Consider the following 23,220-nt stretch of genomic DNA (forward strand, 5'->3'; position numbering starts at 1 on the left):
AGCTTCAATTATCTGTCTATGTGCTAACGGTGGTCAACCTCTTCAGGATGGCTCCCGCTAAGAGCACCAGTCAGAACCAGAATCAAGATCCGCCACCACCTCCACCTCCTCCGGAGGCATGGCAAGCTGTGATGACCGCAACCAATGCAAACACACAGTTGATCATGCAAATTCTCCAAGAGCGCAATCAAGGCAGTCAAGGGAATCAAGGCAACAATCAGAGTCACTTTTCTACACTCAACCAGTTCCTTGCTAACGGGCCAAAGACTTTCAGCAATTGTGTTGAGGCAACCGATGCTGACGATTGGCTTGTGGATCTGTGTAAGCATTTCGAGTGCAGTAACGTCAGGCCTGAGGACTTTGTCAAGTTCGTTTCCTTCCAACTCAAAGATCAAGCTACAGAATGGTTCCAGCAGTACAAGGACTCCAGAGGTGGATGTGTTATCACTTGGGATGATTTCTGTCGAGATTTCCGAGCTCATCATATTCCGCAGAGCGTGGTTGAAAGCAAGCGTGAGGAATTCCGCAATCTGAAGCAAGGCTCTTTGTCTGTCTATGACTACAACAAGTTGTTCCAGAAGCTCGCCCGCTTTGCCAAGCAGGACGTGCCTGATGAGAAGAGCATGATATACCAGTTCAGGGGTGGTCTCAGAGAAGATATCCAGCTCACTCTTGTTCTCTTTGAGCCCTTGAGATATGATGAGTTCTACAACATGGCACTAAAGCAAGAGGCTGCTCAGTTGAGGTGTGATGCTTCCAAGAAGCGAGTCAGAGATGCTACTCCTTCTTCCTCTACCCAAGTGGCCAATCAGCAGAAGTTTTGGCTTCCTCCTCCTCCATTCCGTCAGCCGTATCAGCATAAGAGCAAAGGTGGCAGTGGTTCTTCCCACCAACCCAACCCTGGCTTTCAGAACAAGACTTCGTCTCAAGCTCCAAGATCGAGTGCTCCGTATCACCGTCCGCTTTCAGAGGTCACGTGCAACAAGTGCCAACAGAAGGGTCACTATGCCAACAAGTGTCTCAACCAGAGGCGTCTTCCTCCTCCTCCTGTTAGATCGGCAAGTACAGCTATGGTCAAGCATAACCACAAGCATGCCAAGGTCAATTTGATGAATGCAGCTCAGGTAGAGGACTCGTCAGATGTGATCATGGGTAACCTTCTTGTTAATGATATTCCTGCAAAAGTTCTTTTTGACATGGGTGCATCGCATTGCTTCATTTCCAAACCTTTTGCATCAAAGTATGAGTGTGATTATCAGTATCTCCAAAGTTCCTTGCAAATTGTGTCACCGGGCAAGCAGATGACAGCTAACACCTGCGTCCCTGAGGTTACTATCACTTTGGGTGACTACAAGTTCCTTTCTTCCCCAATTGTTGTTGGTAACTCGGATATTGATCTTATTCTCGAAATGGATTGGCTTTCTAAGCACAAGGCACATCTTGATTCTGCTGCCAGGCAGATTCAATTGACTCATTCGTCTGAGGATGTAATTGTCTTTGCCGCTCGGCATAATACCATTCGTCTATTTTCTCTCAATGAGAAGGGTGAATTGGATGCCATCTCTCAAATTCCAGTCGTTTGCGAATATCAAGACGTCTTTCTAGAAGAGCTCCCAGGAATGCCTCCGCACCGGCCAGTTGAATTCGTTATTGAACTTGAGCCTGGCACGGAACCTGTGTGCAAACGTCCTTACAAGCTCGGACCTGTAGAGTTGAAGGAGCTGAAGAAGCAACTCGATGAGCAAGAAATAACGGGTCTCATCCGGCCTAGTTCTTCTCCGTGGGGTTGTGGTGTTCTTTTTGTGAAGAAGAAGGATGGAACGGACCGACTTTGTGTTGATTACCGTCCAGTGAACAAGAAGACCATCAAGAACAAATACCCACTGAGTGATGGTGGTGGAACCAACACCTTCATCTCGTTTTGGTGACCTGCCGCCTCGTCTTTCTGCTCTTCCCATCCTTCCCCGGCACCATCATCGTCGGCCTCTTGGTTGCTGGGGAGGGGGCCGCTCTCTTGGTGCCTTCACCTCCTCCAGTAGTCTTCCAGCTCAGCTCCGGCAGTTCCCCCTGCCGGTGCTTCCGCTGGGGCTTCCTACTGGTCCTGGAGGTGGTGACCAGGGCACCACCGAGCTGCTCCTTCCGCCCTCCTCCTTCGCTGCCTCGCCACTCCGAATCTTGTCAGGCTGTGCCCAGCATGCCCCTGATGGGATCAGGTTGGGCGTTTGCTCGGGCACTCCTGCTGCCCCCTTCACTTCCCGCTGCATTACCAAGGGAAGAGAGGAAGGAAAAGGGGATTACGGGGCACTTATCTTTTTTCAATCTAAAAATTGTAGGCACTTGCCAAATTTTAGCTCAAATTATGTAATCTCTTTATCCTTGTTTGTGTTCTATAAGGTCTATACTTGTTGATCAGCATATTAAAGAAAAAGATAAACCTTGTCGGGCACCTGTGCATGTAAACAAGTTTTCCCCAAGCAAGCTATCCTACCGGTACCCTCAGTTTGCCTCTATACACCCAAGTAAACAAGTTTTCCCCAAGCAAGCTATCCTACCGGTACCCTCAGTTTGTTGCCGCAGAGCTAGGTCTACTGGGCATAAATCGTAAAGAGGGACCAGCCTCCCGCTAAACCCTTTCGCCAAAGGCCACTGCGACCACCCTGATCGAAGCAATGTTTGAGTCAAGGGATGGGAGCACCTAAGTTTCAAAGGTAGCGTGGTTTTCTTATGCACAAGCTTTTACTTATAGAACACGTATGGATAAGAGAGAGAACTTATCTGTTTTGGCTTGCTGGGGATCGCAATGTAGGCTTATCTTCTCTTATCCTCTTTGGGACCAAGTCCACGGTAGGAGCCTGCAGTTTTATGCAGATGAAAATGATGCCACGTGCGATCTTATCTACATGAACATGCAACGCTCATGATATGCTTATGCATGCATGCAATTTGTCGGGGGCCCCCATGTAACGACCCGAGACTGACGCTCCAGATGCCTTCCATGTATTTCGAGTTTCATCGTGTGATTTATTTCTTTGTTGCATTCAGCATCACATCATCCGCTTTGCATCCGCATATTTTCATAAAACTCGTAGTCGTTCGTAGTGGCCGCTTCTCTCTTTGTCTTCATTGATCTTTTGTCAAGCCCTTTGTCTATGTCTACCTCTCTCAAACCCCCTCGCACGCGTCCGGAAACTGTCCGGGACTCGACCCGGGTAGTCGTTACCAAAGTGTTTGAATCATCCCCAAACATCCCTAAAATATCTTTGTTTTATTCATTGGACTCCCTAGCATTTTATTCTCGGCCGTTGAATTTCGATCGGATAATCCAACTACTCTCTTTTCCATATATATAGTCCACCCCTAGTCTAATTTTAGACCAAACCCTAAAACCTAGGGCACTTGTCCCATCCATCCTCCTTCCCGCCGCCACGCTCTCCTTGGGATCCCCTCCCGATCCACCAACCACAGCCTTCTCCTCGTTTTCCTCCACCACCCAACCAGACGCCACCTCTCGATCCCCCCCACCCGCCCCACCAACCATAGTAGCCAGCCCTGCTCCTCGTGCCCGGGGCATCCCTATCCGCTCCTCGCCGGCAACCAGCAGACCTCTCCTCTGCTTCCTCATGTTTCCCTTCTTTCGGTATCTCTCTCTCACATCGCAGTCTCTCTCTCTCTTTCTTCAGGGCCAACATGAGTTGTGCTCGACGCCATGGATGGCTGCCGCCCCCCGGGGGGCGCGAGGAACCTCCTCGTCGACGTGATCCCGTGAGTCTGCGTCGCCCGTGCTCCACCACTTCCCCTCGAGCTCCTCCAGTCCGCATGAGTGTCAACGCCCCGCGCCCGCGTCTCCCTGCCTGGCGCTGTCCGAACAACAGCAGCCACGCCGGCGTCGATCTCCACCACCGCTGCCCTGATCCGGTCGCTCCGCCTTGGATCCGGCCGGTTCCGTGTCGTCTCCCCATGCCCGAGAGCCCACGCCGGCCATCTTCCTCGCCTGGCTGCCCCGCCAAGTTCCTCTGCTTCTAGCGTCGTATGCACACAGAGTCCTCTGCTGCGACCTCTGTTCTTCTGCAACAAACAGCAGCAGGTCATTCGAGCATTGACCGCGCCCAGCCAGGCACTTTGCCTCGATGCCCTGGGCCACTTCTTGAGCCAGGGCCCGGCTCCGGCCAGCTTCTCCATCGAACGGTCCAAGCCCATGGGTGATCTCCCCACAACCTTCGCTATTTAGCGCCATGTGCGTGTGATAGTCATGTTGCACCTGTTACCCTGTTGGGGCTCTGCCTAGATTCGGCCCATAATGTGTTTTTTCCAGATCTGCGATTTTAGATATCATTCCAGGGACTGCAATTTTACAAAAAAAACCATTGCACTTCATGCAGATAAAAACTCAACAACCGTGCATCGGATGAAAATGGTTTATATATGTAAAATGCTTAGAATTTCATGTACTCTCACAATATGCCACTTTCATCTATGTTTAAAATGTTTAAAATGCTGCTTGGTTAAATTTCCTCAAAGAACATGTTAAAATGGTTTATTTCATAACTAAATAACCGTAGCTCCAAATTTAATAATCTTTATACGTAAATGGGGTAGAAAAAAGCATAGATTAACATGGTGGCATTACTTTGCATGTTTAACAACTCTAAAATATGGTTTAGGGCAGAACAGTACCAAATTCATAATATGCATATGGGGATTTTCTGGAATTGTTGTTTGTTATTTCCGGCCTCATTTAAACTTGCCTAAATAGTTAGTTTACTTATGCCTCACCTCTTGCCATGTTAACCAACATTTAATATTGTTGAGTACCTAAATGGGAGTGAACTAAATAATCGAATGTGGGGTTTTGTCAATATGTAAATTGTTACATATTGAGCTCCACTTAACTTGTAGTGTTGTTTGTGCACTTTGCCATGCCTTGCCTCATTAAACCAGACATGCATCATACTTGGTTGTGCATCATGCCATGCTTATGATTGTTGGTTTACCATGTTGTTTGCTTCTTTCCGGTTATGCTACTTCTCGATAGTTCTCGGTATCATTGCGATTGTGAGGATCCGTTCGACTATGTTGGTTCGTCTTCTTCATGTATTCTGTCGTGGAATTGTCACAGTAGATGTCCTAGCAAAAGGACTTAGTCATAGGGCCATCGCAACTAGGAAGCTTAAAGGGGATAATCGGGACAAAGGACATGAGAGATTTTATACTAGTTCGGCCCCTTACGATGAAGGTAAAAGCCTACGTCTAGTTGTGTTGATATTGCTGGGGTTTCGATCGCCAAGAGGCTAGTTCGCCGACTTGGTTATCGATCTCTTGTTTCTTGCCCTAAGCCGCCACCGGGTCGTCCTCTTATATACACAGGTTGACGCCTGGTGGCCTACAGAGTCCCGGCCGGCTCATAAAACGTGTCTGGCTCGGTGACTTCTTTTACACGCCTTTCCTTACAAGTCTTCCCTTATATACGGCGATTTACAATATTGGGCCTTAAGCCGTCTCCGGGCCTTTAGGCCTTCTATAAGGTTTAATAAACTATCGTCTTGAGTGTTTACTGGGCTTCCTTTGTGACCCGCCATTGCCGGCCCCTCCTGGGCGGGTCATAACTGATAATTATATCCCCAACATTAGGCCCCAGGTTGACTTCGAACTTCGTTCTTTGTCAATCTTTAATACTTAGACAAAATCCATCTTCTTATTCTCGCAGAGGTTTTTGTAACACGCCATGACGTCATCTCTGGAAAACACGAAAATCTTTTATGACGTCATCTCCTAACGGATCTTCATTTTTAATGCTTTCCGAGAATTGAGGCATCCTTCTAGTTAGATAACCATTATTCGGCTCTTCCTCGATTTTCGCGCCCACTTACCATCCTCCTCCTTATAAATAGGCACGACTAGCCTTTCTTCATTCTCCCCCGTTTCCATCATCTTCTTCCTCTCTCGCAACCCTTCTGTCGCTCGAGCTCCGCCGCCACCGCAGCACTCATCGTTGTCCTCAAGCTCGGCCGCTGCATCAGCCTGAACTGTCCAGAGAAACGGCACCGACCCTCCGCAACAAATCCGCATCCATAAGTTCTTGCCTTCCCAAACCTTCAGATCTGCATTAGGGTTCGCGAGTTCATTGGTGTTCTTCACTATTCATCATGAATCTTTCTGGTAGTTCTTCCTCCACATCCTCTCTTGATCAAAAAGGAACACCTAACTCATGCGGTAGTGGTTTTATACCCATTTTAGATGTTAGTAGATCCTTTTTCTTTGCACAGATACTTTTTTAGAGCTGATGAACTCATCTGGGCTATATTTTTAGGTCTAGGAAATTTTTCATTTTGAACGGCCATTTGATCCATAGTAATATCCAGAAGTTTAAGAAACCTGTTTGTCTCCATAATTAACCAATTTCTGCCGCTGGTATTTCTCAAATGTATGTAGTCATGGCGGCTTACTGTGCCGGCTTACTTTCCCTTATATGACATTAGCCCTTAATTAAGCTGCCATTACTCCCCTGTATCATCTTTTACTTTCATCATATTTATTGAATTGAACCGGCATGTTACCTTCCTTTCAGTATGTTTTTGAACACCATGCTGTCCAAAAAACCGACTGTCTGCAACTGGGTTCCCTCAACCGTAACTGAGGAATGTTTGAAGGAGTTCTTCTCCATAGGATTTTTGCCAGGAAAAAATGTCATGTCTTACCGTGCACCTGACCCGGACGAAGAACGACCCAATCCAAGAGATGGTGAAGTGATTGTCTTTACTAACCACATGAACCGTGGCTTTTCACCGCCCGGCTCAAAGTTCTTCAAAGATGTCCTCCATTTTTTCAAACTCCACCCTCAAGATATCGGGCCCAATTCCATATCCAATATCTGCAACTTCCAAGTGCTCTGTGAGGTGTACCTTCAGGAAGAGACGACCGTGGAACTGTTTAGAGAGTATTTTTATCTGAAACGGCAGAACGAGTGCACCAACGACCTTAGCTTGGAGCTTGGAGGCATCTCAATTCAGCGTCGGCAGGGCGCTGTCTTCCCCCTCATAGTCTTTCCGAGTCATCCAAAAGACTGGAATCAGACTTGGTTCTATTGTGAAGTCACTTCACGAGCAAACGAGAAGCCTCGGCCGGGTTATCGCGCCGAGTGTCTTGACTCCAAATTCGTGCTCCCTGACAAGCTTACTGTTGCCGAACGCAAGAAGCTGATCCCATCAATTAAAAGGATTAACGCCTTATTAGGGAACGGCATAACCGGAGTTGACCTGACCCGCTGCTAGATCTCATGGCGGGTTATCCCTCTAAGCCGTCGATCAGAACTGATGTGTGAATATGGTGGAGGCCCAAATGATTCTCTTCGTCATAGCTACATCCAATTACGCGAAGAAGATATTGTTGCAATGTCAACCCTTCTGGTAAACGGCAAATACGAAGACTGTAGTAAGGTCGGGTTAAACCCCTTCTACAAACTTAACCCGTCGCCAGAGGTAAAGAACCTTTGATTCCTTTGTATTTTCCCAGCCGTCTTAAGTACTTGCTTGATCTTTCATCATTTTTTATTCATCTACAGGCCAGATCTGATTTCTGGAGAGCTAAGTACAATCATGATGCCACCAAGAAGGCTAAAGTCGCTGCTATCAACACCAAGAAAACGACCCGGCGGTCCAAGAAGAAGAAAAGTACCGTTGAGGATATGATGAAGGTTGATGATACTTCTGAGTCGGAGGTAGCCCTTGACTCCCTTGGCCAACTTTTTAAAAATCTTATTAATGTTGATCATTTCCAGGACGACACAGGGGCCAGTCAGGCCATGGAAGAAGAGGTAACTATTTCCTCCGACTCAGCCCATTTGCCAAGACAGAAACTTCGAGTCGTAACCCGGAAAGTAAGGTTTTCACATCCTTTGGCTTATCTGGATCCTCACTTTCTTTTGAAAAAGCAGCAACATGAGGGCCGGCGTCAAGCTCGGAACAAAGACGAACTGCCTATTATTCTTCAACAAACTCCTCAAAAGCGTCGGAATGAGGTTTACTTCTTTGTCTTTGACTTTCTCCTTAATGGATCCTTTCCCTTGCATTACTTAACTTTATTTTATCTTTGCATGAGGTGTCTCATTCTTCTGGCGACTCGTCTCAGACCAAATTTCTGGCCTTCAAGACTGCCCCTGGGTAAGGAAAAAAAATCCTCTTTCCTCCGTGTTTTTGAAATTGTATCTTTATACTGAAAGTCCTATAATATTTCTCTTAGTGGTCAAGCTAAGTCCAAGAAGGCAAAGGCAACTAAGCCGGTGGAAGACCCGCCAGTTCCTATCCCTGAACCGGCCATGCCATCTTCTCCTCCGTTAACTGACACTCCAGAAGACCTGCCTGTCAATGCAGAAGCAAATCCTCCCGAGCCCTCGGTTGACGATACCACCATTAACCCTTCTGCCACTGGACCATCCAGCTCGGCTAACCCGCCATCACCGTCTGCTCAAGACGTTCTGATCACTAGGAGCCGCTTTGTTGATCCGGGGAATCCCACCGTGTTGGCTCTTCATACTGCGAAACAAGAGGCGCTGGAGAGACAAAAAGTGTGTTTTGATATTTCGCATTATGACCATCTGAATGCCAACGACATATTATCCGGCTATCTCAGCCATGTGCATTCCAGCTGTGACTCAGAGATCGAAATGGTCAAGCAGTTGCAGCTGAAGTACGAGGTATGTTCTTCCGACTTACTTACATTCTGCCAGCCCCCAAGTCTTCAAATTATGAGAAAACCAGAATGATCTGTAGACTTTATGATATAGGCTTTAAACTTTACCTTTAGATTTTTCCGGAGTTCAATAAAATAGAACAAAGCTTCACCTGTAGTCCCCAAGGGACGGTTCATTTGACCATAAATGAGCCGGTTCTTTGAATTTTCATAACTGTCTCGTGCCGAACTCAACAAATATTGTAGTCCGTCTTACCCTTGAGATACTTGCTTGCTGAATATCATACATTAGCCCCCAAGTGCCAAGTGTTGTTACTTTGTAAAGTACTTGGGACTTGAAGTATAGTAGAATCAAAAAAAATTGCTTTGGCATACATTAGCCCCCAAGTGTCAAGTGGCTTTGTAGTGCAAAGGCACTTGAGACTTAAATCTTGAATTTTGAGCTTTGATACACCTGTATATGTCTTGCAGAACGCCCTATCTGAATTGGGTTCGCAATTGACTGACGCCAAGACCCGGCTGGCGGACCAGGAGGCAGAAATCAAGGCTGCCAGCTCCAAGCTTCAATTAAGTCTTCGTGAGACGGAAAAACTGAAAAACAGCTTGACTACCAAGCAGGAAACCTGGGCTGAAGAGAAAACACTACTGACACAACGCGCTGAAACGGCGGAAGCAGCTCTTGAGGAGGTTACTACAGAGCTGACCGGCTTAAAGAATCGGGTATCTCAAATGGTGTCCGCCATCTTTGTTAAGCCATCTGTACTAGCCTTTTGTATCTTATGCTAACCCGGAATATAAACTGCTGGCTGATCCTTTGTTTATAAAACATGTGCAGGCCCACGAAGCAAGAATTTGAGCCAAGACAATGTGATTAAACTGAAGGCGGTGTATACTTTAGTAGAGCAATTGTACTTTGGCGCACAACGGGCACTTGCCGCTATTTCTCCTGCCAATCAAGGACCCAACCGGCTCAGCGATGTCTTAAAGAAGCTTTCAATCTTACCCGCCAGGTTCCAAGAAGTCAAGCGCTCCTGTGCCAGAGCCGGAGCTTTGACTTCCCTAAGCTGCTCCAAGGCTTGGGTGCCAGATCTAGAGGGTACCGACAGCTATGTTCTCCTTGGTTCGAATACGACCTATGTTTGAACAGGAAGCCCCAAATGACCTTGAGAGGTTTTTGACGACCCTAATTCGAATACGATCCAAGTCGGACCCAAAAGGGGTTAAGCTATGATTCGGATACGATCAAGAAGCCCCCTAGTGAGTTTGGCTTTGAGCCAATCAAAAGGGTTACGACAGCTATGTTGTCTTTGTTTCGAATATGACCTATGTTTGAACAGGAAGCCCCCAAGTGACCATGATAGTTGCAGCTAGATTCGAATACGATCATAAGCCGGACCAAAAAAGGTTAGACTTGATTCAAATATGATCAGCTCCTTAATAGTCCTTTGAAAATAGTAGTAAAATAATGAAGATGTGTAATCTTTCTGTAAAGAAAAGAGACCGACGGTCCTGCTTTATTACTTATCATAGTATATATAACGTCAACGTATGTACATGATGAGAGCCGGTGGCTCAGGTGTAGTATGGCCGAAGTTGAGCAATGTTCCACAGCCGACGGGTCTCTTCTTCTGACTTACGTCAGTCTTTGTGCTCTCGAACGTCAATGAGGTAATATGACCCGTTGTTTAAGTTCTTGCTCATCACAAAGGGTCCTTCCCAAGGTGGGGATAGCTTGTGTGCATCTGACAGATCCTGGATGAGCCGGAGCACCAGGTCACCTTCTTGAAAAGTCCTGGATTTAACCCGACGGCTGTGATAACGGCACAGGTCCTGTTGATAAATTGCTGACCGAGCCGCTGCTAAGTCTATTTCCTCATCTAACAAGTCAAGTGCATCCTGTCTAGCTTGTTCATTGTTAGCTTCAACGTAAGCCGCCACACGGGGTGAATCATGACAGATGTCACTAGGCAACACTACTTCCGCTCCATAAACCATGAAGAAAGGTGTTTAACCTGTAGACCTGTTAGGGGTGGTGTTGATACTCCACAGCACTGAGGGTAACTCCTCTACCCAACAACCTGGTGTTCGCTGCAAGGGAACCATAAGCCGAGGCTTGAGACCTTTTAATATTTCCTGATTTGCTCTCTCAGCCTGACCATTGGATTGAGGATGAGCTACAGACGAAACATCAAGCCGGATATGCTCGCGCTGACACAACTCCTCCATAGTCCCTTGGGATAGATTAGTGCCATTGTCAGTGATAATGCTGTGTGGAAAACCAAAACGGAAGATCACCTTTTTTCATGAACTGGACGGATGTGGCCACATCACACTTACTCACTGGTTCTGCCTCAACACACTTTGTGAATTTGTCAACTGCCACTAAAAGATGTGTCTTTTTATCCTTAGACCTTTTGAAAGGTCCAACCATGTCAAGCCCCCCAGACCGCAAACGGCCAAGTGATTGGAATCATCCGCAACTCTTGAGCCGACACATGTGCTCGTCGTGCGAATTTTTGACATCCATCACATCTACTGACCAGATCTTCTGCATCAGCGTGAGCCATCAGCCAATAAAAACCACGACGAAAAGCTTTGGCCGCCAGAGACTTTGACCCGACGTGATGACCACAATCACCTTCATGGATCTCACGAAGTATTTCTTGGCCTTCTCCAGGGGAAACACACCGCTGAAACGCTCCAGAGACATTGCGATGGTATAGTTCTCCGTCAGAAATTGTCATTGACTTAGACCACCGGGTTATCTGTTGGGCCAGGGTCTCATCCGCTGGCAGCTCGCCCCGGGTCATGTAAGCCAAGAACGGTACTGTCCAATCTGGGATGATGTGAAGAGCCACCACCAACTGCGCCTCCGGGTCAGGAACGGCTAGATCTTCTTCCGTAGGTAACTTAACAGACGGGTTATGCAAAACATCCAAAAAGGTGTTAGGTGGCACCGGCTTATGCTGAGATCCCAACCGGCTTAAAGCATCAGCCGCTTCGTTCTTCCTACGGTCAATGTGCTCCACATGATAACCTTTAAAATGCCCTGCAACAGCATCAACTTCACGGCGATAAGCTGCCATGAGAGGATCTTTGGAATCCCACTTGCCTGACACCTGTTGAGCTACCAAATCTGAGTCGCCAAGACACCGGACCCGGCTCAGGCTCATCTCTTTAGCCATTCGAAGACCATGGAGCAACGCTTCATATTCCGATGCGTTGTTAGTGCAAGGAAACATCAGCCGCAACACATAACAAAATTTGTCACCTCGAGGGGAGGTTAAAACAACTCCAGCCCCCGAGCCTTCCAACTGTCTGGACCCATCAAAGTGAATAGTCCAATATGTGTTATCTGGTTTCTCCTCTGGCATCTGCATCTCTGTCCAGTCATTAATAAAATCAACCAGTGCTTGAGACTTGATCGCAGTATGTGGCACATACTTCAACCCGTGGGACCCAAGCTCAATGGCCCACTTGGCGACTCGTCCAGTGGCTTCTCTATTTTGAATGATGTCTCCCAAAGGAGCAGATCTAACCACAGTGATTGGGTGACCCTGAAAGTAATGTTTGAGCTTCCGGCTTGCCATGAACACCCCATATACGAGCTTCTGCCAATGTGGATATCGTTGTTTAGGTACAATCAACACCTCACTGACGTAGTAAACCGGCCATTGAACCGGATGTTCCTTGCCAACCTCCTTGCGTTCCACCACAATTGCCACACTAACAGCTCGTGAGATGGCGGCTACGTATAACAATAACGGCTGTTTATCAACTGGAGCAGCCAGGACCGGTGGCTCAGCAAGCTGTTTTTTCAGATCCTCAAAAGCAGAGTTCGCAGCATCGCTCCAAACAAAATCATCCGTTTTGTTCATCATTTGATACAAAGGGATCGCCTTATCCCCTAACCGGCTTATGAACCGGCTCAAAGCAGCAACACGACCCGCCAGCCGTTGAACGTCATTGATGCATGTTGGTTGGCTAGGGATGTGATTGCCTTAATATTCTCCGGGTTAGCTTCAATACCGCGGTTGGACACCAAAAAACCCAAGAGCTTGCCAGCTGGGACTCCAAAAACACACTTGGCCGGGTTAAGCATCATTTTGTAGACCCGGAGGTTATCAAAGGTCTCTTTTAGATCTGTGACTAAGGTTTCCTCTGTCCTTGATTTTACCACTATATTATCCACATAAGCATGAACATTACGCCCAATCTGATTGTGAAGGCAATTCTGCGTACACCATTGATAAGTTGCCTGGGCACTCTTGAGCCTGAAGGGCATAGACACATAGCAGAAGGCTCCAAACGGAGTGATGAAAGCTGTCTTCTCCTGGTCCTTGACTGCCATCTTGATATGATGATAACCTGAATAGGCATCCAAAAAACTCAAATGTGCACAACCCGCCGTAGCATCAATGATCTGATCAATACGGGGGAGAGCGAAAGGGTCAGACGGACAAGCCTTGTTTAAATCGGTGTAATCCACACACATACACCAGGTGCCGTTCTTTTTTAGTACGAGCACCAGGTTGGCTAACCACTTTGGGTGAAAGACTTCCACAATGAACCCGGCCGCCAAGAGCCGGGCCACCTCTTCTCCGATGGCCTTGCACCTTTCCTTGTTGATTCGTCGGAGAAACTGCCTGACCGGCTTAAACTTTGGATCAACATTGAGAGTGTGCTCAACGAGTTCTCTCGGGACACCCGGCATGTCAGAAGGTTTCCATGCAAAGATGTCCCGGTTCTCACGGATGAACTCGATGAGCGCGCTTTCCTATTTTGGATCCAAGTTGGCACTGATGATGAATTGCTTGGATGAGTCACCGGGCACAAAATCAACCGTCTTGGTGTCATCATCTGACTTGAATTTCAACACCGGCTCATGCTCCGTTGTTGGCTTTTTTGGAGACGTCATGTCTGCCAGGTCAACATTATCTGTATAAAATTTCAGCTCCTCCATTGCACAAATAGACTCAGCATATGCAGCATCTACTTCTTCACACTCCAGGGCTATTTTCCAGCTTCCATGTACTGTAATGGTGCCCTTATAACCCGGCATCTTGAGCTGCAGATATGCATAACACGGCCGAGCCATGAACTTGGCGTAAGCCGGCCGTCCAAACAAAGCATGATATGGGCTTTTGATCTTAACCACCTCAAAGGTTAATTTCTCTGCTCTGGAATCATATTCATCCCCAAAGGCTAACTCCAGTTCAATCTTGCCAACTGGGTATGCCGATTTGCTAGGTACCACACCGTGAAAAACAGTGTTAGATTGCTTAAGACTCTTATCAGTCAACCCCATCCGACAAAACATCTCATAGTAGAGGATGTTGATGCTACTGCCTCCATCCATGAGCACTTTAGTGAATTTATATCCACCAACCTGAGGCACTACTACCAAGGCCAAGTGACCCGGATTGTCAACCCGGGGAGGATGATCCTCTCTGCTCCACACAATAGGCTGTTCTGACCACCGTAAGTAACGCGGAATCGCCGGCTCAACGGCATTGACAGCCCTCTTGTGAAGCTTTTGGTCCCGCTTGCACAAGCTAGTGGTAAACACATGATATTGCCCACTATTCAACTGTTTTGGGTTGCTCTGATATCCGGATTGCTGCTGATTACCTTGGCCGGGTTGTGGATTATAACCTCCTTGGTTACCCGCATGTCCCTGACCATGAAAACCGCCTCCACCTGAGCCGACGCCTGGGCCATGAAAGCCGCCTCCACCTGAACCGCCGCCAGGGCCGTGACTTCCATCGAATGCATTTGAATTCTTGAATGCCTTCATGATTGTACAGTCCTTCCATAGATGGGTGGCTGGCTTCTCCCGGGTGCCGTGTCTTGGACAAGGTTCATTCAATAGTTGCTCAAGGGTGGGACCTGACCCGCCCGACCGAGGGGGTTGCCTACCCTTGCGATGCTTTGTTGCCCTAAGCATTGGTGTTAGCCACAAATTCGTCAGCCTTACGTTTATTACCTCCTTGATTTGCCGGGTTATGTTGGTGACCCTTGCCGTTGTCGTTCTTCTTTCCCTTCCCTGTCTTTTCTTCATCAGACACAGGGTCCTTGGTACTATCAGAATCAGCGTACTTGACGAGAGCCGCCATCAACTAACCCATGTCATTGCAGTCATGTTTAAGCCGCCCCAGCTTCTGCTTCAGAGGTTCGAAATGGCAATTTTTCTCCAACATTAATACTGCCGAGCCGGCATCCATCTTATCAGATGAATGAATTATCTCCTTGACCCGGCGCACCCAATGGGTTGTGGACTCACCTTCCTCTTGTTTACAATTAGTCAGGTCCATGATTGACATAGGTTGTGTGCATGTGTCTTTGAAGTTCTGAATGAACCGGGCCTTTAACTCCGCCCATGAGCCGATGGAATTGGGGGGCAACCCTTTTAGCCAAGTACGAGTCGTTCCATCCAACATCATGGTGAAATATTTAGCCATTGCTGCGTTGCTGATCTCCAATAGCTCCATGGCCATCTCATAACTCTCAATCCAGGCCCAGGCTACAAGTCGGCCGTGCAATTAGGCACCTTATGAGGCCCCTTGAAGTCCTTTGGCAAACGATCATTACGTATGGCAGGCACCAGGCAAGGGACTCCTCCGGTTCTCGTGGCCACTCCTGCCTCAACCGAGGTTGCTGGATAAGCCAAAAAAGTCTGGTGAGCCGCCTGCTCCGCTGCCAATTAAACCGCTCGCTCAGCCTCTTGTCGGATCCTCTCCTGATCCGCCAAGTTAAGGGCTCCAGCCTATCCCGGCTCATGCATATGCGGCCGATTACGGCATTGAACATTTCTTGACATGTCAGCTGAATCCATACGCCTACTGTAGCTTGCGCTCCGGCTCGGGCGAGGGGTTGAATGGATCCTGTCTTGACTGTAAGAGTACGCATCCTGCTGCGCCATAGCTGTTTGAATAAGTTCTCTCACCCTTTGTGTTTCGATCACCGCCGGAGAGTCGCCCTCCATCGGGAGAGCCGCCAAACGAGCCGAAGCTGCAATGAGGTTTTCCAAGGGATTGGAGAAGTGACCCGGCGGTTTTGGCAAATAATGAGGCAGAGCGGTGTGTACACGAGGTGGTTCCATGGTGCGCGGCTGAACTGGTGCCCTCGGTGTCGTGATCTGATTTCCCTCCGGCGGGTTACTTGCCCCGGCCCCGGGTGTATGAAAAAGTTTCCTAGGATCTAGCATCAGAGGTAGACGTGACTGAGTTTTCTGGTGCCTTCTTCTCATGACCTCGTTTGACGCGTTCAGATCCACCGAGAGCCCGAATGTCTCTGCTGGAAGCTGCTAAGCACGAGCGTCCAAAGACGCCTCCTCCATGGCCATCCTGACCTCTTCTGCTGCTAAATTCTCCTTAGCTTGTACCATCTCTTCACGTACGCGTGCTACCTCCGCGTCGTGCTAAACCTTATCCGCCGGCTCTACCACGGGAGTCAACAGAGCCGTCAGCTTATCTATGAGGCCCATTAGAATCTGATCCCGGGGGCGCGTGGAGTCTCCTGACCCGGCTGCTGCCGATCTGGTGGCTATTGCCACTGCAGCTGTGGAGTTCTGCCCGGGCTGCGTGCCTGCCATGAAGACTCCGGCCCGATTCGGCGGCTCAAAGGGGTCTAGAATACTTCCGTGATCGGAACAGCCCTCGAGCATGCCATCCTGCAGCTGATACAAAGAGTCTGTCTCGGATGTTGATGATGTAGCGTCAGAACAGATGGCCGTATCACCGCCATCCACTAACTCTTCAGAGTATTCACCGCTGTGGATGCAACCTACAAAGGCATGCTTCACGACAGATTGAACACGGGTGGACCTCGCGCGCTGAGCCGTTACGACGAGATTGGGGTGGACGTCCGGCTCAGGACCCGATTCGCCGATTCGGCCGATGAAGACATGAATTCCGCCAAAGGGGACCCGGTACCCGTACTCAATTGAGCCGGCCTCAGGGCCCCAGCCTTCGTCGTCGATGTAGAGCTTGCCTAGACGACTCTTGATCATACGGCCCACAACGTATCCCTTGAGCCCTTTGAAGTTACCCTTCAAGAACTCAAATCCACCGTGCGCTGGCCCCACGGTGGGCGCCAACTGTCGTGGAATTGTTACGGCAGATGTCCTAGCAAAAGGACTTAGTCGTAGGGCCATCGCAACTAGGAAGCTTAAAGGGGTTAATCGGGACAAAGGACACGAGAGATTTTATACTAGTTCGGCCCCTTACGATGAAGTTAAAAGCCTACGTCTAGTTGTGTTGATATTGCTAGGGTTTCGATCGCCAATAGGCTAGTTCGCCGGCTTGGTTATCGATCTCTTGTTTCTTGCCCTAAGCCGCCACCGGGTCATCCCCTTATATACACAGGTTGACGCCTGGTGGCCTACAGAGTCCCGGCCGGCTCATAAAATGTGTCCGGCTCGGTGACTTCTTTTACACGCCTTTCCTTACAAGTCTTCCCTTATATATGGCGATTTACAATATTGGGCCTTAAGCCGCCTCCGGGCCTTTAGGTATTCTATAAGGTTTAATAAACTATCGACTTGAGTGTTTACTGGGCTTCCTTCGTGACCCGCCATTGGGGTTGACCGGACCCCTCCTGGGCGGGTCATAACTGATAGTTATATCCCCAACAGATTCGGTCTTCTTCCTAGCAGGATTTCAGGCAAGATGATCATTACCCCAGATATCACTTCTATCTTTTCTTGCGAATTGTTATCTCTATCACTATGTTGCGCTACCTTCCTATTGTTTATCAAGCCTCCCATATTGCCATGTCAAGCCTCTAACCCACCTCCCTAGCAAACTGTTTTTTGGCTATGTTACCACTTTTTCTCAACCCCTCTTATAGCGTTGCTAGTTGTAGTTGTAGTGCAGGTTGCTCCATGTTGGAACATGGATATGTTGGGATATCACAATATCTCTTATTTAATTAATGCATCTATATACTTGGAAAAGGGTGGAAGTCTTGGCCTTTTGCTCGGTGTTTTGTTCCTCTCTTGCCGCCCTAGTTTCCGACATACCGGTGTTATGTTCCTTGATTTTGCGTTTATGAGGTTGGGGTTATGGGACCACCTTGACAGTTTGTTTTGAATAAAACTCCTCCAGCAAGGCCCAACCTTGGTTTCACCATTTTCCTAATAACAACTAAAATTTTCCTAGGGAGTGATTAACCCGAGGATTTCTTAATTCTACCACTGGGCCAGTGTTCCTCTGAGTGCTGGTCCAACCTGGGTGACGTCCGGCGCCCCCTGGGCAACCAGGGTATCAGCCAACCCGACATCTGGCCCATCCGGTGTGCCCTGAGAACGAGATATGTGTGACTCCTATCGGGATTTGTCGGGACATCGGGCGGTCTTGCTGGTCTTGTTTTACCATTGTCAAAATGTCTTGTAACCGGGATTCTGAGTTTGATCGGGTTGTTCTGGGAGAAGGAATATCCTTCGTTGATCGTGAGAGCTTGTGATGGGCTAAGTTGGGACACCCCTGTAGGGTATAAACTTTCGAGAGCCGTGCCCGCGGTTATGTGGCAGATGGGAATTTGTTAATATCCGGTTGTAGAGAACTTGGCACTTGACTTAATTAAAATACACCAACTGCGTGTGTAACCGTGATGGTCTTTTTTCGACAGAGTTCCGGAAGTGAACACGGTTGGGTTATCTATGAACGTAAGTAGTCCAGGATCACTTCTTGATCACTTCTAGCTTACGAGCGTTGCGTAGTTTCTCATCTTACTCTTGTACTCGTATGTTAGCCACCATATTTTCTTAGTGCTTGCTGCAACTCCACCTCATAACCACATCCTACCATAAGCTTAAATAGTCTTGATCTCGTGGGTTTTGAGATTGCTGAGTTCTCATGACTCACAGATACTACCAAAATAGTTGCAGGTGCAGATGATACCAGTGCAGGTGATGCCACCGAACTCAAGTGGGAGTTATACAAAGACCTTGGCCGTTACTATGTTTCCTTTCCGGATGATCAGTAGTGGTGCCCAGTGGGGATGATATGGATTTAGCATTTGGGGTTGTCTTATTTTCATTTGGATTCGTCTATAGTCATACTTTGTGTGTACTCTGAATGATGTATGAATTATTTGATCATTGTGTGACGTGGCGATTGTAAGCCAACTATTTACTTTCTTGTTCATTACATGGGATTGTGTGAAGATGACCCTTCTTGCGACAATACCAAAATGCGGTTATGCCTCTAAGTTGTGCGTCGACATGTGGGATATATAGTCGCATCTTGGGCGTTACAAGTTGGTAATCAGAGCCATCCCCGACTTAGGAGCCCCCTGTTTGATCGAATCGCTGACGTTGTTGAGTCTAGAACAAAATTGTTTTGAGTCTTAGGATTATATATATCGAAGAGTAGGATTCTTTTTACTCCTCAGCCCCCTTCGTCGCTCTGGTGAGGTCTCCTGACGTAGATGTTTTGACTTTCCTCCCCTCATTTTCACTAAAAAAAATTAGGATCATACGGGTATCTTGGGATCGTTTTGTAACACCCACGATGCGGCTATTTCTCCCACGTGTCGGGGCACGACTTAGAGGCATAACCGCATGGTAGGCATGTCGCAAGAGGGGTAATCTTTACACATCCCATGTACTGAATAAGGAAGGGGTAAAGAGTTGGCTTACAATTGCCACTTCACACAATACATAAATATAGCATTACATCATCCAGAATACAATCAAGGCCCGACTACGGAACCAACTTAAATAAAGACAACCCCAAATGCTAGATCCCCGATCGCCCCAACTGGGCTCCTCTACTGATCGTCCAGAAAAGACACATAGTAATGTCCCGAATCCTCGTCGGACTCCCACTTGATTTCGGCCGCGTCCCCTGCACTGGCATCATCGGCACCTGCATCTGTTTTGAAGTAATCTGTGAGTCACAGGGACTCAGCAATCTCACACCCTCGTGATCAAGACTATTTAAGCTTATGGGTAGGAAGGGGTAGTGAGGTGGAGTTGCAGCAAGCACTAGCATATATGGTGGCTAAATTACGCAAAAGAGAGCGAGAAGAGAAGCAAAGCTCGGTCGAGAAGCTATAATGATCAAGAAGTGATCCTGAAACTACTTACGTTCAAGCATAACACGAGACCGTGTTCTCTTCCCGGACTCCGCCGAAAAGAGACCATCACGGCTACACACGCGGTTGATTCATTTTAATTAGATTAAGTGTCAAGTTCTCTACAACCGGACATTAACAAATTCCCATCTGCCCATAACCGCGGGCATGGCTTTCAAAAGTTCAAAACCCTGCAGGGGTGTCCGAACTTAGCCCATCACAAGCTCTCACGGTCAACGAAGGATATTCCTTCTCCCAGGAAGACCCGATCAGACTCGGAATCCCGGTTACAAGACATTTCGACAATGGTAAAACAAGAACAGCAAAGCCACCCGAATGTGCCGACAAATCCCAATAGGAGCTGCACATATCTTGTTCTCAGGGCACACCGGATAAGCAATCCGTACAAGTAAAACCAACCCTCAAGTTTCCCCGAGGTGGCGCTGCAAGGGGCTCTAGTTTGGACACACACTCAAAGGAGCACTGGCCCGGGGGTTTAAAAATAAAGATGACCCTTGAGTCTGCGGAACCCAAGGGAAAAAGGCTTAGGTGGCAAATGGTAAAACTAAGGTTGGGCCTTGCTGGAGGAGTTTTATTCAAGGCGAACTGTCAAGGGGTTCCCATTATAACCCGACCGCGTAAGGAACACAAAATCAAGGAACATAACACCGGTATGACGGAAACTAGGGTGGCAAGAGTGGAACAAAACACCAGGCATAAGGCCGAGCCTTCCACCCTTTACCAAGTATATAGATGCATTAAAGTAAACAAGATATAATAATGACATCTCAACAAATATCCATGTTCCAACAAGGAACAAACTCCAACTTCACCTGCAACTAGCAACGCTGTAAGAGGGGCTGAGCAAAGCGGTAACATAGCCAAACAACGGTTTGCTAGGAAAGGTGGGTTAGAGGCTTGACATGGCAATATGGGAGGCATGATATAGAAAGTGGTAGGTATCGCGGAATAGCAATAGAGCGAGCAACTAGCAAGCAAAGATAGAAGTGATTTCGAGGGTATGGTCATCTTGCCTGCAAAGTTCTCTGAGTTGACGAAAGCTTGATCCTCGTAAGCGTACTCAACGGGTTCCTCGATCACGTATTCATCTCCCGGCTCTACCCAAAGCAAGAACACAAGCAAAAGACCCACAATCAATCACGGTGCAAATGCGCAAGCAACATGATGCAAACATGGCATGATATGCGAGATGTGATATGCATTGCATATGTGTGCTTCGGAAAGGAAAGATTGAACCAGGCATCAACTTGGCAAACCAAGTGCGCCGCTGGAAATAGGAGTTGATTTAGGTCGAAATCGATATAAAGATCACCGGAATCGGATGCACGGTTTGCAAATGGCAAGCAAAACAATAATGGCACAATTCTGCCATCTAGAATGCAACAAGAAACTAAGCTACTGCACTCCAACATAGCAACAAAACACATGGCAGTGATCTATTCAAGATGCTTGACAAAATATGGAAACTGAGCTACTGCTAAAACACACAAGAGCAGGTTCAAACAAGCATGGCAAAAGTGCAAAAGATATCAGCTTCATAGACTTAGTGAAAATACTAACATGCCAGAAATTAACAACAGGGAGCAATGTTCAGAGCAAGATAACAACATGCTATAGGAACAGAACATAGCAAACAAAGCCATGGCATGAATCTACTCAAAGCATAGAACAAAAGTCCCTTACTGACCATAAGCCAAAAAGGATCAGAAGATATGATGGCACCCATGTAAATGTAGCAAGTTTCGTTAACAGATTTAGACTTTGTAGAAAACTGGGCATGGCATAAACAGAAATATGAAGGCATCTTTGCGAGCTCGATTCACTCACCACAAAGCCCTGCATGACAAACTAAGCATAGCATTAGCAAGATGTAATGTTCAAGAAGCTAACCAAGGCAACAACAAGTTTATAACATGCATGGATCAACTACAAAATCCATCGCAAAATTGATTAACACGTAAACAATCTGCCAGGAACATTTTATCGCAAAAGTAGAGCAATATTAAGTCATGCTAGGGCACTCCATTATTGGAAAAACAGACATGCAAGGATACAGCATAATCATATGTCCAAAACGTCCTTACTGAAGATGCTCAAAACAAGCATGGATCTCACTGTAGCATCATGAATACATGGCATAAAAATAACAGTAGAGCAATGACTTAGTGAAATTCTAAGTCCCTGAAATCAGCAATATCACGAGAGCTACTTTGCATCCTTGTGCTAGTCACGACGAAGATCACAAAAATACATGGCATACACCCCTGTAAATATGGCATGGCATATCCCAAAACACATGTAGAGCTCATGCCCATATGCAACACACAACAAATGTAGCAAAAATGACAAATGCTCATAGTCTGCTAAGAATCAGCACCTAACATTTTATAGCACTCTTGCATCAACGATTTGGGCATCAAGATGGACTCAAACAAGCATGTCACAATGGAACAAAATGAAGAGCATATCATGATGAACATTTTGATATATCATGCATGCAAACGGATCTATGGATGAGGAGTTATGGCACGATGAACAGGGCCTGAAATTGTAGCAGAAAAGGACTTAGAGAGAAATTTGGACCTCCAGATCTAGGGTTGACTTGCACAAGGATCAAGGATCATCTGATCTTCGCCGGAAAATGTCGCGTTGGCTGGAGTAGAGGCGGGAGGTGGCCGGAGAAGGCGGGTCCGGGCCGGATCTCGCCGGATCCGGCTGGATCTTGACGTGGGCGCCGCGGGGAGGCGGCGCAGGCGACGAGCGAGGCGGCCACCGGCGGCGAGTGAGGCGGCGGCCGGCGGCGAGCGTGGTGGCGGTTGGGCGGAGGAGGCGTGGGACAGGCGGCGGCCTTGGGTGCTGTCGCCCGCGGGCTGCGGCGGCGGGGAGACAGGCCGCCGGGGCCGGCCTCGGGCCCGGGCGGGCCGATTGCGCGGAGGGCGGCAAGCACTGACATGTCGCGCTGTGGTTGGCTGCGGGCGGCGGTGGGATTTCGTCCGATGGCGGCGGACACATCCGGTGGCGGCGGGGGATGAAGTTTAGGGTTAGACTGCGCGAAAATTCCGGGAGGGACACATATTTATACCTAGGAGGTGGGAGTGTCCTTATGAGGTGTAGTTTTCGGCCACGCGATCGTGATCCGACGACGGAGGACATGGAAAGGGTTTGGATGGGTTATTGGGCCGTTTTGGAGGGGTGTTGGGCTGCAACACACACGAGGCCTTTACAGTTACCCGGTTAACCGTTGGAGCATCGAACGGACTCCAAATGGCACGAAACATGATAGGTGGTCTACCGGTGGTGTACCAAGGCTGCTTGGCAAATCTCGGTCCATTCCGAGAATTTTTAACACCCGCTCACGAAAAGAGGCAAAAGAGGGCGCCAAAGGACATAGGAGTGTCGGATTGCAAAACGGACAACGGGGAAAATGCTCGGATG

This window comes from Triticum urartu, chromosome 4A (assembly GCF_056163025.1).
Source record: "Triticum urartu cultivar PI428250 chromosome 4A, HENAU_Tu73, whole genome shotgun sequence".
Taxonomy (NCBI): domain Eukaryota; kingdom Viridiplantae; phylum Streptophyta; class Magnoliopsida; order Poales; family Poaceae; genus Triticum; species Triticum urartu.